This window comes from Rhododendron vialii, chromosome 6a, assembly GCF_030253575.1.
Source record: "Rhododendron vialii isolate Sample 1 chromosome 6a, ASM3025357v1".
Lineage (NCBI taxonomy): Eukaryota > Viridiplantae > Streptophyta > Magnoliopsida > Ericales > Ericaceae > Rhododendron > Rhododendron vialii.
In genome coordinates this window covers 23,558,333-23,579,374 of record NC_080562.1, presented here as the reverse complement: position 1 = coordinate 23,579,374, position 21,042 = coordinate 23,558,333, and the positions used below count along the sequence as shown (strand labels likewise).

The following is a 21,042-nucleotide window of genomic DNA, read 5'->3' as shown; positions in this document are numbered from 1 at the left end:
AATAACAAGCTCCTCAAATTCCTCCAATAATGGCTCTATCTTTTTAGGTACAGGAACTATCAGAATCTTTGCTTTGTCCCTTTCCTCCACAACCAGAGACTTCACCACCATAGCATAAACCTGTTCCGACTCCTTGAAATCTGTCACAAACTCAGCTTCGGAAGTAGCAATTGTTAGAAACGAAGACCCCTCTATTTTAGGGGGTTTGATAGGCTCTTTATGAATGGAAGGAGCCATAACAACCTTACGTGACTCCCAATTAAAACTATAAGTATTATCACGACCCTTATAAACAATATCAACATCAAACTGCCAAGGTCTACCTAACAGTACATGGCTAGCATCCATCTCAATTACATCACAGATAACTTCAGATCTATAAATTTTCCCAATTGAAAGAGGAAGTTTACAGATTTCAGTTACCTTCACCGTGGGGCCTTTCTTTATCCAACCGATGCTATATGGAGAGGGATAAAGTTCGGTTGGTAACTTCAGATGGTCCACCAGTCTTTTTGCCACAAAATTCTCACAACTCCCACTGTCCACGATCAAGTCACATACTTTCTGATTGATGGAATAGCTTGATCGAAAGATGTTATGACGTTGATTGGAACCTTCTGCTCTCGGCGCAAATAACACCCGTTGCACCACACAATTCACTCGTTCCCCGTCCTCCTCTGCATAATCTACATCATAAGAATTTTCTTCTGGCCAATCCTCTTCAGGCCCATCTTCTTCGCCACCCTCTTCTACTAGGCCCACCTTCCGATCTGGACACTCATTGGAGCGGTGTCCAGGCTTGCTACACCGAAAACACTTATCCCCAAATGGCTTGGCATATGGATTAGGGGCTTTAGTCATGTTTCTGTTATTAGAGCTACCTGCTTGATTAGATCCTCCAAATTTAGAACCACCACCAACTGTAACCTTAGGTTGAAAAGCAGGCAATGTTGGCTGTTTCTCTTTTCCCTTATCAGCAGCAGGAACAAACGACTCTCGACGGTACCCTGAATTGGTTGGTTTACGCTCCATCTGTTCGGCTTTAATCGCCAAGTTAAGGGCTTCGTCAACTTCCCAAACAGGCTGCAATCCTATCCTGTCCTGAATTGAAGGCTTCAACCCGTTCATGTACCTCGCTACGCGCTGACCTTCAGTCTCACTCAGATTATTACGTTCTGAGAGTCGATTGAATTCAGTCGTGTAATCAAAAACAGACCTAGATCCCTGTGAACAGTTCTAGTATGACCGGAACAGATGTTGGTCATAGTCAGACGGCAAAAACCTCTCCATCATAAGCTGTTTCATTATGCGCCATGTTGTCACAGACTCTTTTCCTTGCCTCCGTCGTCTCGCCTGCAATTGGTCCCACCAAACTGCAGCGCCGCTCTTTAGTTTATAAGCGACCATCTTTACTTGCTTCGACTCGGGAACCTCCATCATATTAAGGAACCTCTCAACCTCTGAAACCCAGTCAAGAAACTCCTCCATCTGTAAATTACCGTTGAACGTGGGAAGGTCCACCTTCATGCGATAATCATCGAACCGGTGTTGTTGTCGCCCGACGGGACGGTCTTCTTGTTCTTCATTATGCTCAGGTTCGAATTCTTCACTCTCAGCATCATGTATTACCATCTGACGACGACCGGTTGCGCCTCGGGCAAATCCTCCGGCACGATTCCGATCCTGGTTGCGAGGTTGGCGATGGGCAAATCCAAACGCACGATCCTCATCAACCTTCCCTGGCCTTTGGCGGATTTGTAGAGTCATCTCCTGTAGCATCTCACGGATCTCAGTGAACTGAGTGTGGGTATCCTGTCGGATCTCGGTCAACTATGCTTGTTGATCCTCCGCCATCCTCCTTAGGTCAGTAAGCCCACGACCAACGTCAATGGGTGTGTCTTCTTCTGTGTTTAGTGCCATCGAACCAGGTAAAACCTTGCTCTGATACCACTTGACGCAGCGGAATTCACGAGAGACTAGTTAGCGTACTAGTCCAAACGAGATAAACAACTTGTCGCAACGAGCAATTCTTGCGCACAAGAAAGAAAGAGAAAATCTCTGAATATTATTGATTTAAAAAAGCTACATAAACTCTAGGTTACAAACCCTTAAATAGGCTGAAACCCTAGAAACCCTAAAAATAAACTTGGAAAATAAAAAGTGCCATAATTTGGGGCTTTTCCTAAAACTGAAAACGGGAAAAAAAAACAAGACTTTTCCAAAAAGAATCAACTTAAAAGAAATTACGGTCTAAGAGTTATTAACGAAACAAATCTTTCCTAAAACGGCAAAATAACGCAATTGAAGGCCTAAACGAAAGAATTAGGCCGAAAAGCACCATCGATCATCAACTTAGGGTTATGAGAATTGACCGGAGCGCGAAATTAAGTCAGCCCACCAAGTTTGGGCCTATTCCGAGCTCGTCCGAATTTAGCCAATTTGGGTAATTTGAAATTAAATACCGTTTGGACTTTCGGGGCTTGGCTCGGTCCAGCTGATCATGGAATTGGGCCTCCACGTGTTCTACATCAGTATCTCATTGTGAGAAGAATAATATATCAATCAAAGTATTTCGACGGAGCTAATCATGTCAAGGATATAAAGGTCTGGACTTTGGATAATATACACCCTTGATAACCCTTACACAAAAAAATAATAATAATAATAATCATTTGTAGGCATACTAGCTAAAACAAAGAGCAATTCATGCAGACAAAGAGCAATTCAGTTCACTAGACGAGAGAGGGTTTGTCAAATGAACTAAATTTAATGGATGCCAAATGGGAGATGAGAGAACTTGCAAACAGTATGATCCAATTGTATCTCAGAAATATAGAGCGTGCACTTTTCCTAGAAGTCATCAATGAAATGGATCCAGCAGAACTTTAGGCAAAATTGTAGAGTCGGTACAAGTCCAAGTCTTTGACGAATCGGTTGCCGTTAAAGAAAAAATTGTATGCTTTACATATGTCCGAAGGAGCGAACTTTAATGAGCATTTGGATGAGTTCAATCGGCTACTAACGGAATTGGAAGCCAAAAGAAAAGATAATAATGGAAAACCATTGGCTGTATTGATGTAACTAATCATATTCATAGATCGGTACTATTAAATTAAAAAACATGGTTGTTCTAATCGTTTTACCAAGGAACCAGATGGGCTTGTCGAGAAACTTCTAAATGACCACCCGATTCCAATAATTATGTTATGTATATAGCCATGAAAGCAGTCATGATAGCACAAATGAAGTTTTTATTTTTTTGATAGGCAAAAAAATATATATTAAGAAAATTTGTCAAAAGGTACATCAAGTTGGGTGAAGGGGAGGGGGATCCAACCAAAAGTTGGATTTAAAAAAACCAATGAGCCAAGCCCAAAACACCTCAAGGTCAAACCCAAACATGCCTACACCTCTTAATATTATTTTTTTAAATCCCGCAAATAACGAGAGAAGTGATGGGCAGTAAATAAGTGACTCGGGAAAATGAAAGTAGAAGAAGAAAGAATGTGAAATGAGATAAGTGAAGAGGGTGATGAGGAATTGTGTGAATTTTTTTATTTTGTAGAAAAAGAGGTATGGCCAACACGGAGTATATATTTTCGTGTGTGCACAAACTAGATTTGTAGTTTTTATTTTTCTCTTTGAATAAAACCAAACGGCACAATTTATAACTACGATACAAGTACGAGTTAATAAGCTAGACGACATTTGTTCATCTGCATGCACAAGAATAAAAGAATATCAAACCTTGAAGTATGGACTCAACTGCAGCATTTGGGATAAGAAGCCCAACAATGTGTTGATTGTCAGTTGTAGCCTCTATGCGCACAACTCAAAGTCGTTTATGACTTTGGCGGGCCTGAAAAGGATGTTATATGATAGTCGACCGTTATAGTTAGCCAGGATGAATACAGCTTTTTCCAATGACCTATTAAGCTTATCTTATTAAAGTCCAAGGCGATATCCGAACTAGAATGATATCAACAGAAACAATAGGTGGACAATTTCCATAGTTTTTATATGTGACGATCACTAAGAAGCACCAATGGGGCATCCCTGTACCCAATATCATAAAAAGGAGAAACATCTGTATGCATGATTTGAACTACATATTGTAAATAAAAATCCAAAATAGTTTCAAGGGAGAGATTTACTAGCTGTAGGGGATGGGACTAGACTCATAATAATGTGAGCCCTCAAATATCATGTTCGGAGAAGCAGAATTATGGGGGTTATTGGACTATATTAGTCAAATATCATGTTCGGAGCAGCAAAATTATGGGGGTTATTGGACTATATTAGTCCCCTATACACAGAACTGGCTCAAAAACCCCAAATACAAGGAGATTGTAGATCACAATAAAAACTAGATTGACCTCAAGGACAAGAATTCATTGACAATAACTTTGCCAGGTTCTATGAGGTTACTCTTCTTTTTTCCAATCGAGTAGCACTCCCTCATGAACGACGATTGTTCGTAGAGGTTTCCACAGAAAGAGCCCTTGGTTCTGACAAATGGATTCCAATTACAGTTACCTAGGAGCATATACTGGTTAGGTTCTCCCTCCCTTATTTCCCACCTCACAATGTAAAATAACTAACACAATAACAAAATAAAAACTGTACTAAAAGCCTTGTTAACTTTAAGGTAGTTTCATAAGTAGGAATACTAGATACTTTCACCTCAAAATTGAAGCCAATTTAATCACCCAATCAAAAAGCTACAGAAAAAAGAATCTAGCGTGTGTGGAATTCATGAACCACATCACAAACTGTTTGATTTAGAGATAACGTAAATGGAGAGGAAAAATCCCATGAGGGTTGATTTCATTCAATGTAAGATATATATACAAGATGGATAATAATTACTCTACAATCCTAGATACTTAAACTAATTACATGATAAGACACATAATTATACAAGATACAAATAGATCCATAATCTAACACTCCCCCTCAAGTTGGTGCAAAGATATCAATCAAGCCCAACTTGAATACAATAGGATGAAAACTCTTGCTACCCAGCCCTTTTGTGAATATATCAGCTAACTGATCTCCAGATCTCACAAACGGCATACATATCAAACCCTCGTTCAACTTTTCCTTGATGAAGTGTCAATCACTATCTATGTGCTTTGTTCTGTCATGTTGAACGGGATTATGAGCAATGTTGATGGCAGCTTTATTGTCACAATAGAGTTTCATCGGAACACTGTTAGCAAACCCCAAATCACGTAACAAAGTTTGGAGCCACAAGAGCTCACAAACACCATGAGCTACAGCTCTATGTTCTGCTTCTACACTAGACCTGGCGACTACCGATTGCTTCTTACTTCACCGGGTAATCAGATTAACCCCAAGAAAAATGCAATAACCAGAAGTAGAGCGCCTATTATCTACTGAACCAGCCCAGTCAGCATCAGTGAATGCCTCCAATCGCAAATGGCCATGATTAGAGAACAAAATTCCTTTTCTTGGAGCTGATTTCAGACACCTCAGAATACGATAAACTGCATTTAGACGTGAAGTACGAGAATCATGCATAAGCTGACTAACAACATCTACTACATAAGTAACATATGGTCGGGTGTGGGCCAAGTATATTAGTCGACCCACAAGACGTTGATACCTCTCCTTATCAATACGCTCCCCACATCTCCACTAAGATGATGATTTGCCTCAATAGGGGAATCTGCAGGTCTACATCCCAACATACCTGTTTTTTTCAAAAGATCAAATATATACTTGCGTTGGGAAATAAAGATACCTCTATCAGACCTCGCTACTTCCATTCCAAAGAAATATCTCAATGATCCCAAATCCTTAATCTCGAACTCTTAAGCTAAACGAGACTTAAGATTATGAATCTCACACACATCATTGCCTGTCATTATTATGTCATCAACATAAACAATAAGGACAGCAATCTTACCATTACTTTGCCGGGTGAACATCGTATGATCTGCATGGCTCTGCTTGTAACCATAACTCAACATAGCCTTAGAAAACCTACCAAACCAGGCTCTAGGAGACTGCTTCAGCACATAAAGTGTCTTCTTCAATCTACACATTTTTTCCTTACTTGTAGGAGAAGAAAAACTCAGTGGAATATCCATATACACTTCCTTCTCTAAATCACCATGGAGGAATGCATTTTTCACATCAAATTGTTGAAGAGGCCAATTCAAGTGGGCAGCACATGAGAGGAGAGCTCGCACCGAATTCATCTTCACTACCGGAGCAAACGTCTCTTTATAGTCAATACCATAAGTTTGAGTAAAACCTCTGGCAACAAGCCTTGCCTTGTATCTCTCAACTGTACCATCAGTCTTTTGCTTAATAGTGAACACCCACTTGCAGCCCACTGGCTTCTTTCCTTCTGGAAGTGACACTAGATCCCAGGTGCCATTCTTTTTTACAGTTGTCATCTCTTCCACCATAGCTCCTTTGCACTTAGGTATCCTGAATGCATCCTGCCAATTTTGTGAAATAGATATAGAGGAAAGAGAAGAGACAAAGGCATTGTACGAAGGAGATAAACAATCATAAGAAACAAACTGTGAGATAGGATGATGAGTACAAGATCTAACACCTTTTCGAATAGCAATAGAAAAATTGTCAGGATCCATAGGAGGAGGATCAATAAGAGAAGAATCATTACCAAAAGAGTCAACTGAGGAATCTGAAACTGGAGTGGGTGATTGTGATTGACAATGTGGTAACACACATGAAGACTTTCTACGTCTAGCATACCGCTGTAAGTTAGCTCCTCGCAGACGTGCAGGTAGTTGTTCCTCAATGTCACCACCAATATCATGTGTTTCCCTTTTAACAGATACTGGTTCCCCGCCAATGTTTTCCGTCTCCCCCTCAGTATGATTATAAAAGGTAAACATCTCTTCCTCCTGTTGATTCTCCCACTGAAGAGATGGTTTGGAGGGAGAATAAAAAAGCTCTATTTCCCAAAAAGTAACATCCATAGAGACAAATATCTTCCTAGAATAAGGATCAGAACACTTATAGCCTTTCTGGGTAGGAAAGTACCCAACAAAAATATACTTATGAGCTTTGTGTCCCAACTTGCCCCCAGAAGGTTTGGGGGCATGAACGAAATACACACAACCAAACACCCTAGGTGGAAGAGTCGTAGTTCGACAACTGCTTGGCAGACACTCAATGGGTGTTTTAAAATTGAGGACACTGGATGCATACGGTTGATAAGATACGTAGCAGTTAAAATAGCTTCTCCCCATAAGTATTTGGGAACATTCATAGTGAACAAAAGGGATCGAGCGACCTCAGCAAGATGACGATTTTTGCGTTCAAGGACACCATTTTGTTGTGGAGTGTCAACGCAATCGTCTGAAAGATGATACCATTATCAGCGAGATATGTCCGAAAAATCTTATCAATATACTCAGTCTCATTATCACTCCGAAGAATTTTAATATGTGTATCAAACTGAGTGCACACCATCTTATGAAAAGATTTAAAACAGGAAAATACTTCATTTTTTGACTTGAGTAAGTACACCCATGTGGCACGAGAACAACAATCAATAAAAGTAACAAACCATCGATAGCCCTTTAAAGAAGTAATAGGAAAAGGACGCCAAACATCAGAATGGATAATCATAAATGAAGTATCACTTCGTTTATTAATAAGTGCATAAAAAGAGCGTTTATGTTTTCCAAACTCACAAGCTTCACAAAAAAATTGATCCCTAAGATAATATTTAACTAAAGTAGGAAAAAGTTTCTCCAATATCCCAAAAGAGGGATGACCTAATCTACGGTGCCACCGATGTAACAAAGAAAGAGTGGAACTCATATCTGCATGTAGAGCTTTTCCACATGATAAAAATGGCTGAGATGGATGAAGTGCATGCTCAAGATAATAGATATCACCATGTGCTTTACCACTGCCAATCACCTTCCCCGTTTTCAGTTCCTGAAAGACATAATGAGTAGGAAAAAATGTCACAGAACAATTTGTAGAATGGGTAAAACTACTAACTAAAAGAAGGTTAGTGGCAAAATTTGAAATATGGAGAACTGAAGAAAGAGATAGAGGGTGAATAGCGAACGAAACCTTTCCCTAAAATAGCAGAGAATGACCCATCGGCAATTCTCACCTTATCCTTACCAGAACAAATAGAATAAGAATAAAAAACAGAGGGACAACCTGTCATATGATCTGAAGCACCAGAATCAAAAATTCAAGGGATACCAGAAGAGGCTGTGAATGCACTAGCTGAAATACCTGAATGAGCAAAATAGGATGCAGTAGGAGCTGCTGTGAAAGTAGGAGTTATAGTAGAGGAAGAGTCAGACCGAGCCATAAGACGCCTGAGAGCTTGTATCTCCCCCTGAGAGAAACCACCAGTAGAATCAGAAAGTGACGAAACTCCTGTACTGGACCCAAAATCGGACAAGGTAGAAAACTCTGAAACATGTGCCTGTGCCTGAAAACGCTCGGGACCACGACCTCGACCTCCACATCCACTGCCTCACCCACGAGAAGGACGACCATGTAACTTCCAACAGAAATCCTTGGTATGTCCAGTGTTGTGGCAATGATCACACTGGAGTGACGTACGGTCTATAGTCCCACTGCTAGTACCAGGCTAAGACTTTCCACTGCCAGACCCAAACTATCCCTGCGGAATAGCAACCAAGGCAGAACAATCAGAAGTAGAAGCTTGCAACATTGAACCCCTCCTACTCTCCTCCTGCTGAACAATGGCATAGGCCTCTCCCAAAGATGGAAACGGGACACGACCCAACACCTGCACTCTAATTGGATCATATTCCACGTCTAGACCAGCAAGAAAGTCATACACACGCTCTTTCTCTATTCTTTTTAACCAAGCAGCAGCATCAACGGGGCAGACTGCTTGAAACCCCTAATAATAATCAAATTCTTGCCAGGCCCCACTAAGATCAACAAAATAAACAGCAACAGATCGATTGTGTTGATCCATAGTACGAAGTCTTTTCCGCAACTCAAAACACTGTGCATCATTACCTTGCTGAGAATAGATTTGGATTGCAATAGTCCAAATTTGATGTGGAGTATCAAGGAGCAGGAAAGTATGACGAATATCAGCTCTCATAGAATTAAACAATCAAGTCATGACTAATGATTTCTGAGATTTAAACTTTTTCAGTTCAACCGCCTCAACAGGTGGAGTAACAGGGCCCTCAATGAATTCTGACATTCCTTTGGCCTCAATAGCCAAAATAAAAGTACGAGACCAAATCAAATAATTGGTACCATCCAACTTAATGTGGCAAATATCTAGAGAATAGTTATCCATAGTCCCTACACGACTCAACTCATTATTTGTACTAATGGAAGCCTTTTGTTTATCCTCTGACATTTCAACAAGAGTTAATGGCAAAGTAAAAAATAAGTTGCTGGACTGAACAGAAGACAAACAACCCTAACAAAGAGAAGACAAACAACCCTAACAAAGTCTCAAATAACTCCAAACAGTACAAAAATTAAGCTGACCCAGTCGTGGACTTGACCCAGCCCACAATACCTCACAACAGATGGCCAATACCGAAAAATTAAGCTGAGCCATTCCAAACAGAAGACAAACAGAGGTCGCCGGAGGTTAGAGGTGGACCGATGATGGCTGGCGAGTGCAGCTGCTGGCTGAGTTAACCTCGTCGGCGACTGGCGAGTGCCCAGTGCCTGACGGAGGTCATAAAGAAGTTGTCCAAAACAAAAAACAAGGGCCGAAGGTTGGGTGAAACAGAGATCTAGTTCTGAACTGTTCTGGAACTTCGAACTACCAACCAGATAAGAGTCGCCGGGGGCTGATGAATCTCCGGCGAGGGTTGTCAGAGGTTTGGTGTCAATCACGAAAGGCCAACGAGGGTCAATGATGGCTGTAATCAACTGGGTCTTCAACTCTGGCGTCGGAAAGGTCTGTCGATGACTCAACAGAGATGGGAGACACTAGTTGGAGGCACAGTCGTGGGTGATCGACCAAACAGGAAGCCAGTCGATTAGAAGGACCAGCAACAAGATCGTCGGAATAGGTTACGCAGGTATATCGTTACCATGCTTTGATACCATGTTTGATTTAGAGATAACGTAAGTGGAGAGGAAAAATCCCATTATGGTTGATTTCATTCAATGTAAGATATATATAAAAGATGGATAATAATTACTCTACGGTCCTAGATACTTAAACTAATTACATGATAAGACACATAATTATACTAGATACAAATAGATCCATAATCTAACACAAACAAATGAAGCAGAATATGAGACCAAGTTACCTGCTTAGCAAGGGCCCTCTTAATAGTTCCCCAAACAGGAAGAATTAGACCACCCAGAATATTTACCTCCTGTAGTATACTACTAACTGTGCAGAAGCTACCAATCTTACACTTGGGGCCATGAATGCATTGCATGTCAAGGAACTTGTGAGTAATGAAAATTTTAAATGAGGGTAACATAAGCAACAAGGCATAGTTACCTCACAACAATCAATGGAACAGTTTGAGATCAAATGGACAAATATATAGATGAATAACAAATATTTGTGAGCTTAGACTCTATATCCATTTTAGGGATATCTCTCTCAATCAATGGAACAGTTTGCGATCAAATGGACAAATATATATAACAATCAATGGAACAGTTTGCGATCAAATGGACAAATATATAGATGAATAACAAATATTTGTGAGCTTAGACTCTGTATCCATTTTAGGGATATCTCTCTCAATCAATTCACCATTTGATTTGGTTACATCAATTCCAGTCAGGCTTGATCATGACATGATGATCCATCTAATCCTTATTACTTCTACTTTTCCTGCCCGTATAGTTATATAAAATGAAAAATCGGTGATTGTGTTGCATTTATGGTCAAAATTAAAATCCATGCGCAATTGCAATGGCTTCTCATATGAGGCGACCTCCTTGGAGGTATAATTCTTATTTTAAGGTTACCTTCTAATCAAAAAGAAAAAATTTACAGTTACCTGCTTAGATGAAACCTCGTATTCATCTTCCCAGCCACTACGAGCTTTCTCTAATTCTAAAATTCTTCTGTACTTGTTTTTAAGTTCTGCTAGAGGCATCTCCCTGGAGATTGAATGGGAAACTCAGTGAAAAGGGAGAACATAGTACTCCAGGAACTGAAAACCTTAACCACAAGTTTTTATACCTTAGTGCCTCCCCAACAGCAGGACGAACTATCTTATACAACCCAGAGGCAGAACTGAGCACAACTTGCAGAAGAAACACTAGAATAGTAAGTCAGATAGGCATTGATTCTAGAGATAAATGACATCAAAAACAAGTAAATATTTCAACACCGGTTAAGAAACAAAGAGCCAAAAATTGGATAAACCTAAAAGAGCAGCACAAATCATCAGTGAAGAAAGAGAAATTCAATATATCCATGCAATCTTAACAAACCAGCACTGAAAGAAGTCAAAGAACTAAAGAAGCACTTTCCATGAAGGGGATTCCGGAAATCACGCTACAACGATACCACCCTAAAGAGACACCTTTGAAATAGCAGCTACGCCACTTGCCAATGCTGTAGGTTCACAACCATTAACCAAGCATATTATGTTACACTTTTTATGCTCTCTCTCTCTCTCTCTCTCTCTCTCTCTCTCTCTCTCTCTCTCTCTCTCTCTCTCTCTCTCTCTCTCTCTCACACACACACACACCATCCTCCAGCAGAATCTGTACGTATATAAACCCACACTATGAAACCCAGTGAATCCACCATGAAACCGTCACTTAAGCAGACTACATAAAAGATCATATAAATAATCTTTAAGTTGATGATTAGATGCCACTACAAATGAATAAATTAAAAAATAATTCGAGGGGAGACTACGAGAACAACTTTCATACCCTTCAAATGCTAGAAGAAAATGCCACCTTCCCAGCCATGCCCTCTTAGATTCAAAGAATCCATCATTAGGTGAACCAAGTCCATCTTTTTGCTTCTCCTCAAGCAAGACAGAAGCAGACTATACATAAAGACACAAGTTAGAAAATCTGTGGTCATCAGGAGAAAGAAAGAAGTAAAAAACTTTAATATATTTTATTTTGGAAAGTGTCGAGAGCTTTTATTTATGCTTTTCCCTTTTTTTCCTAATTTGGGTAAAGGAATACCTCCCATGTGATACCACGATCCAGAATGAAAGTAAATAGTACAATGGATGCACCAGAGTACCAGACATATGATCAACATGAATAGTCTGCAGAAAGATTGAGGTTAATTATAATTGAATACTATGGAACCTAAACGAGCTTCCGAACAAGCTTAAACTCTGGAGTCCCTTGTTGCTCGATAATGTTGGCTTTCATGTCAACAATGCCAGAATCAAAATGCCCTTCCAAATGCGCAGTTTGAATGAGAAGTTCAAGGATGCTAACAAATAACTCAAAGAGAGGTTTCAAATGAACATTATAACCCAAGTACCTAGATAAAGTCTATCAAAATTCAACGAGTGCATAAAGTGCAGACCTGTTTTGGATTTCAGGGGGCAGTCCCAAAAGCCGATTAAGGAAACGTTCAACATCATGCATGTCTGAATCAACTATACGACCTGAAAGCTTTCCTGAGACTTTCCCATTTCCTGACAAAAATTCAGAAAGGGAAGTGTAGTTCCCTTAGCGAGAGCTAGAAAAGGGAAGAAAAACGCAAGGGAACAAGGAGAAGGGCACAAAGAGAAACGTCTACCGGTAGGGAGAGGGAGCATACTTCAATATCTGTGCCCTAAATAATTTGCCAAATAATTTACGCCTTATGTTCCTACTAAATTGAGACAATCTCAACTCTCTCCGGTCTACATCTTCATGAAAAGTAAGTGGGTAGCTCTCCTATTTGATGCCCGTGAGAGTCATCCTCAAAGTGCACTAGAACTCGATGAAATTAGCTGGCATGTTCAATAGAATGTACCTGATACATATTGTTTGTTGATAACATGGTAATCACAAACACAAGGGCTTAAGTTACACTTTAGGGAACATAATAGAGTCAGTATTAGGTTATCTTGTACTAAAGAAGTAAAGAACAATATATATACTGCAGTCTGAGCAAACTGGAAACATGATGACCCGGTAACCCCTCAGGTGGCCCAACGTCATCTTGGTTCAACAATACATCAGACTGGTTGTTACAGAAAGACAGATGAGAAGAAAAGTTCTTCAAAATGCTGCAAACGTTTGGCGAAATGTTGTGCACGTTGAATGGACAAAGAATAAGCCAAAAGGGCGAAGTACACTTCAAAAAATGTGAAGACAAACTAACAAATGAAAGTATTCACAAGGCATTATAAGTGGAACCACGGGACAAGAAATGAGGACAACTCAATGGAGATGTTTAGACCAAATGAAATCAACTCATACACTAGAAAAAAACAAGTGATCCAATCCAAGTTTAGGGTACAAAAAGAGGTAAGTCAGAAATGCATGAATTGAAGCCATGGGACAGGACACGGTTGCCTTGAATATAACTGAGCATATAGACGTTGACAGTAGAAAATACTAGGGTCAATTAATGTTGTTTGATAGTTTGATATAAATTTTTTGTGGTCATTTCCTAGCAGCTTAAGCTTTTAGGACAATTGGTAACTGAATATGGTATCAGAACTCGTGTTGGGAGAGATCTTGGGTTAAAGTCTCTCTATTTGCATTTGTTACCCACTTGTATTTTGTTTCTCCCCTCTGCATTCTACCGCAATAAGTGTGTGTGTTTGCATCTCTAAGTGCAAGACAGAGTTGCAAATTAGGGAGGGTATTAGATAGCTTGATATACCTATTGGGCTCATTTCCTAACACTTAAGATCCCGTTCGTTTTGGTATTTTGGATTTGGATTTGGATTTGTAGGTAATGAGTGTAGAAAGAAATAGAGTAATGATTGGAAATAAAGGTAATAATTGGAGAGAGAGAGAAAAAAAATGAGAGTAATGATTGGAGGAAAATAGGATAATAATTAGAATCCAAAATCCAAAACACTTAAACGAATAGGGTCTAAAGCTTTTTGGACTATTCGTCCATTCCAAGTCCTTGGGACTTTGGCATTAAGGCTTGTAGAGTAACATATTATAAGTGTCCGTCAACTATTATCAAAACAAGTACAAATAGAATTCTTAATACTCCCTCCGTCCCCTTATTATAGTCCAGTATTCCCTTTTGGACTGTCCCTTAATAAGTGTCAATTTGGTAAAGTTAGTGGGTAAAAGTTGGTACATTGTCTATTTTATCCCTAAAAGTAGATTTCATTTTGAAAAATTAGTGAGTAAAAAATGTAATGATGATGGGTAAGTAGGGAAAATGGAAGAAAAAATTGATGTGAAAGATATAATGATGTTTTTTTAATAAGTTGGAGTTACGAAGTAGGACATTTAAAAAGGGACGGAGGGAGTACTCATTTAAGTCAACTGACAAGAATGCCAAAATAATTACCCCAACTTGTATCTCTAACTATGCCAACAGAAAAAAGAGCAGCTTTTCCCTTGATCATAAACTCCTGAATAGTATCTGGTTTATCTAATGAACAACCTGGAGATAGAACTAGCAAAGCATCCTGAATAAAACCTAGAATTAATTTTCATAAATCTGACAATCCACCCACAGCCCAACCCCAACCACTTTGCAAAATGGACAGAGACTCGGTTGTCGCTTGTCGCAAGGGCAAGCAAGGTTGGGACAAGAGTAAAAAGAAGCCGAGAGAGCACGTGTAGCAAAAACCTGCTCCATGATTCCTATATACATCACCATTAGGGCCCTTGTTCTGTAAGCACTGTCGTAATTGTAAGCACTCAGAGATGGTCCAGCCCTGTGACACCGAGAATAGCTTTGAGGCCAATCTTGTCCTGATTTGCAACAATAGTTATCTTCTGAGTCGATAATTTACTGAACACCAAAAATAAATACATCCAACCTGCGGTCTCCCTGCGTTAATGCTCCAAGAGATTGGAATCTCTTGGAAACAATGGATGCAAATTGGCGCTCACCCCCAAGATTAGTAAAGAGTAGCCTGCAAAGTATATAAGACAACAGACAGCAACATGATTAACTTATCAAGGATATAAGAAAAGAACACTCATATGATTTAAGTAATAATAACATAAGCCAAGTCATCTCTTCGAGAAGGGGGAATTATTGTCTAATAATCAACCACGGACATAACCCGATAAATTTTAAGCAATTAACTAGGGCTAAATATAGAAGAGGGGCCAACTAAGGCTTTGTTTGGTAGATTTCCACTCTACTGTTTTCTTGATTCTATGTACAATAAACAAGTTTATGTTCCTTTGGTGGAAAAGAGAAACATATATATTTGGTGCATAAACTTGTTTAGAAATCAAGTGAGAGGGTGGTTGGACTGCCGGAGGAGTTACGAGAAAAAAGAAAGTCACCGAGGAGGACACTGGAGGTAGAGGGAGTTGCTGGAGTGCTGCTGGAAATAGTGGCTGGAGGCAGGGCAGTAGACTAAGGGTCATCGTAGGCAGTGGCCAGAAGTGGACAGTCAATGGTGGGGTTGCGTAAGGGAATGGATTCACTAGAGGTGACAAAAGGGAGTTGGCAGAGGTTTGCCGCAAGTAGTGGCAGGTGACAGGAGGTGGAGGGCTGAGGTGACGGAGGGATGTGGTGGCTAGGGGTTGTGCGGAAGTAAGGAGTGAGGGAAAACTTATTTTTGAAACCCATTTTGTGATTTCTGACATTCACCAATTTCAGAAATTTTCAGAAAGGGTTACTTGGACTGGCTCGTTGAGTTTATTAAATTTTACAATCGTTTCTTTTGATAAGCAATCATTAGCATCACTCTACTTTTGATTAAGCTTCTCTTACCCAATAATGCAACAACATAAAAAATAAATAAATAAAAGAAAGGCTACATATTTACGATGAATAGGACTAGAATGCCAATTCAACCTATACTCAGGTGCAGAAACTTGATTTGACCGATGTGTTCTTCCAAATTGTTGAATAGCTCGGTCTGCACTCCAAGGTAATTCCAGAGATAAATGGACTCTTTTTTTCTAGCATCAGAACAGCCACCACAACAAAAAGTTAATTCGCAAAAATTGAAAAATGAGCCAATTTTAATACCCATTGTGTACCAAAAGGTCCAAAACATATTTTGAGAGCTTTCTCTCAATACATCATCGGTGCACAGAAGCATTCAGCAATAGCTACCATGATCAAATCAGGCAATGACAATCTCAAATAAAACCACAAAAATAGGTATACCTGATTTACTGCCCTTCGGTCTGCTTGCAAAGACACACCAACTGATCCAGCCTCAGAAATTATAGCAACCAGCTTCTTACCATCCATGAAGAGCTACTTCTCATGCATATTGACCATTTCCATGGTCACATCCTTGCTAAAGTAGCAAAGAAAATTCTGTTTTAGCAACACCAAGAGCTAATCAAGGTATATACAAAGAAAAATTGTCTAAACTCAGGTGTTCCGTCCTTGATAAGTAACACCTTTTCCACCAGAGCCCCTAACAAGCATGCCTCACCTCCCTGTAATTTCTGCAACTTTATCAGGGCCCCCCAAGCTGCACAAACATCACAGGTAATTAACATAAATAACTTGATAACATATTCATAACATACACAAGTAAACCAAAAGCTTTTTCTGGAATTCCTAGCATATTCAAAGTGTTATAAAACACACTTCCATGTCCTAGACTTCCCCTCTTCATCTTCCAGCTCTCTTTCTCCTCATTCTTCCTCTTTTCCTATTGTTTCTTTGAGTCTCTTCCTATTCCCCACAAAAATATTGTTCCCTCCAACGATAGCACATTGTTATCACATTTTGCATGAATAAAATTATATTTTGTTTATAACTAAATAAATAAAAAACACTTCCATGTCCTAGGCATACCCTCTTCATCTTCCAGCTCTCTTTCTCCTCATTCTTCCTCTTTCTATTACTTCTTTGAGTCTCTTGCTATTCCCCCACAAAAATATTATTCCCTCCAACGATATCACATTGCTATCACATTTTGCATGAATAAAGATATATTTTTTAACTAAATAAATAGTGAAAGAGGTACGTGATTAGCATTGGTATAAATTTTACTCCCTTCGTCCCTTTTTTAGAGTCTATTATTCCATTTTAGGCTATCCCTTAATAAGTGTCCATTTTGCAAAGTTAGTAGATAAAAGTTGGTACATTTTTCATTTTGCCCCTAAAATTAGATTTCATTCTAAAAAGTTAGTGAAAAAGTGTAATGATGATGTCTCCATGGAGGGTAAGTAGAGAAATTTATAACTTTTAAAGTGTAATCATGATGTCTCCATAAAAAGTTGAATTTAAGAAGTGGGACTCTTAAAAAGGGACGGAGGGAGTAGAATTTTTTAAAACTCCTTTTACAAAAGAATAATATTTTAAGACTATAATAGAGACTTCAGCAATAGATTCTTTGAAGAGTCCGAAATTAGAAACTGTAAATATGCAATTAAACTAGCTACTTATTCTAAGCATTATATAGTTTACTTGCTTCTTTGGTAAGAAAACAGCAATGTATGATAAGTCAAATAGTCAACTTTTACGAGGGTTTTATTGTCTTTTTGAAAAGCTGACCTAATCACTTTTAGTTAGGTGACTTAGGTCCAAGACTCACTTTAGTTAGTAATATGTCTACCAACTAGATGCTTGAGAACTCAACCTATTTTGTTCAAAACCCATTTTTCATAGTGATTCATAAAACGAGTTTGGAATGTTAAGACATGCAATTATAGAGTGACAAGTTGTTCATATCGATTTTTTTATGAGAATATAAGTTGAATTTAAAACTGTTTAAAAGTTTTTAATTTTACTATACATTTGATTCATCCTTTGAAAGTGCACTTTTACCATTGCATTTAAGTTTCAAACATTACTCATTCTAAAAATATACCATACTCGCATACAAACTCTGAACATCGCCTGTGCATCGCACATGTAAAATGCTAGTTTGATGTAAGGCATAACTAAAATAAACTACTCTTAGCACATACAAGTCAAATGATAACTAGAAAGGAGGGACCAGCTATCCTTCTGTAGGTACCTGATCAATAATGTCATCCAATGGATTGTTGGGAAGATCTAAAGAACGAATTATCTCAAGAATTTTCAACTTGCGCTCCACTGCTCCTTCATACCTATCCCCATGTGAATATAAACCAAGTTAAATTCTAACGGTAATATAATATTAACTGAAAAAAATATGTCGTCAACTCTGCCAGCCAACCATAGATATTTCACCACATAAAAAAAGAAACAATTTTAGAAGAAAGGACCTTCTACCTTTCACAAAAAAGACCCTGACTAAGTTTAGCAAAAAAACCACTTCCATCTATTATTCATCAATGTTTGCTTTCTGAATATGACCGACCACGCTTTGACCCTTCCTTTGTTTTATGCCCTTCGGCCTCGTTTGATTGGACAAAAAATGATGGGATTAACAGTCATGGGATTAATAGTCCGTGGATTAATTTCATCCCTAATTTCACCCAACTCCATGTTTGATTCGCGTGGGATTAATTATGGGATAAGGAATAGGATTTTGTTTTTTAAAAATTCAAAAACATTTTTCGAAAAAAGAAACTTTTGAAAAAGAAACATTTTAAAACAAATAATTTTGTGAAACATTTTCATTACAAAACAATTTGGGAAAAGTTTTTTTTTTTTTTTTGAACTAATTTTTGAAAAAAAAAACAAATTTCTTAAAAAAGTTGAAAATCGATTTTCTGAAAGAAAAAAAAAACTAGTTTTTGAAACTTTTTTTGAAGAAAAAGGTTTTTTAAAAACATTTTTCAAACAAAATAGTTTTTGAAATCATTTTTTGAGAAAAGAAAGTTTTAAAAAACATTTTTCGTATTTTTTAACAAAAATAATTTCTGAAAACATTTTTGAAAAACATGAAAGTTTTGAAAATAGTTTTTTTTTTAAGTTTTGAAAAATAAGAAAGTTTTGAAAAAATATATTTTAAAAAAAAGTTTTTTCAAAACAATTTCTGAAATTAATATTAAAGAAAATAATTCTGAAAATACTTTTTGAAATCAATCTTAATATCATCGAAATATTTTTGAAAACAATTCCTTATTTGTTAATCCTACGTAATCCTACCTCCCCCCTAGGATTATTTAGTACCCCCCATACAGGGATAAAATTAATCCTGGGATTAATAATCCCGACAGTCATTTTGGGAACCAAACGTGGAATAACTCAAGATTAGGCACATTTAGTCCTATCCCAAGCAGTTAATCCGCAAATCAAACGAGGCCTCATGTATAAATATTAAATCTACCTTCTTGTTCAAAGTAATGTATAAATCTACCTTACTACCCTCAAGCAAATTACATTAGTATCCTAGCCTCCTAGGGTAACCAGTTAGAACCGAGGTTCTGAATACCGTACCCGTTAAGAGTACAGTACTGGTGAGATACCGGGTACTATTTTGGACTTATCGCAGTTATTGTTATTTTTTCACCTCAAAAAGTGTACATTTACCTGAAAGGAAAATAAAAATAAAAATAAACATTGGGACCATCCGGTACCAACAGGTATTTGAGCCGAAAAGGAATTACTTCTTAAGGTACCGGATTTGCTAAAAAGTGGTACATAATGGCTGGTATGGTACCGGAATCAAATCACTGGTTATAGTACGGGATTCAAATCACTGGTTAGAACTCTCCAAAATGCTATAGCCAGTTGCTACTGAATCCAAATAAAAGGAAAAGTACAATCAGGTCATAGAAGTGGTTTCTATCGCTAATCTGCAAATTGTCATTGTGGTGCTTCATACATCTATGCAGGGGCAGCTGTGGAAGTGATGCTGATTATGTAATGAGAAAGTGCCTTTCCAAGGGAGATCGTTTGGGTTACCAAGTGCAGACATGTGGAATACTTGTAACTTCCCAACCTTGCAATCAAATATTTGAAAATATAGAACAGAGCCACTAAGATAACGTATATTTGTTTTGAAGCTAATCAAAAGCCAGGATTTAATGTATTCAAACTAGAACTCCAAATTGTTGAATCAAGAGCTAGTAATCTCCACCCCCAGCAAGTTTGTTAGATTGTTACATCCAATCTTGAATTGACACAGAAAATTGGAAAAGTTACAAAGTAAACCCCAGGGTCTGACCCTTTTACTTATTCAACTCTACAAGTTACCTTCATCACAATCAAACCATACGGCTTCAAATTGTTGTTGATATCAATTTCAAACCCTCCTTCTACATCTAATTACATTGACTAATGGAAGATATTTTATGCAAGTAGGTGGCACTTTCTCTTTGGCCTCTTTCTACCCAACTCTCTTATTCTTCACTTGCAGCACAACACTCTCTCCTCTTCTTTTGTTTTACTCTCTTCTTTCCTTCTATCTACTCCCCGCACAACCATCAACACCAGATCCTCTACCATGTGAACTTCCCATGTGCCACCACCTACAGATACTCCAACTCCAAACTCAGACCAATCTCTTTGCACTGATCCACCGCAACCAGCACTCACAAGCAGCACCTTAGCCCCAAATCCTACCCATTGAAAACACACCCAATGACCCAAAATCAAGAATGGGCATTAAAGAACACTAGAATTATAGAACTTGAACACCAAAAATTGAACCCAAAGCTGAATGCCAGAAAATTGAACAAAAGCAGCTTAAACCAAATCAGAAATCAGAAAATTGCATACCACAATGAATATCAAAATTAGAGAGGCAGTAAGGGGTCATGAGCACCAGCAAACAAAAAATCTGCTATTCTCTACTTTTCATTGACACCAGTTGGAGGGGCGGTGCCAGATTTTTTTGTGGCAGTGCTAGGTGATGAAGGTTGTGGAGGATTAGAGGCTTTGGGGATGGAAATACTCCGTAATTAAATAAGGCTATCGGCAGATCTAGACAGACAGATGTGGTGTTGGTGAAGGTTGGGAGGCTGCGGGGAGAGAGAGAGTGGTGTGAAGTTTGAAGGTTGTGGGTTCTCTTGTGCAGGTTTGTCTTGAAGGGCCACCAACTGTGGGAGAAAAGGAAAGAG

The 21,042-nt window shown here is 38.5% G+C and overlaps 1 pseudogene; it reads right to left on the bottom strand.

Moving 5' to 3' along the window:
• Positions 1–21,042, bottom strand: part of LOC131328965 (protein FORGETTER 1-like) — a 59,011-nt pseudogene that overhangs the window by 22,247 nt on the left and 15,722 nt on the right.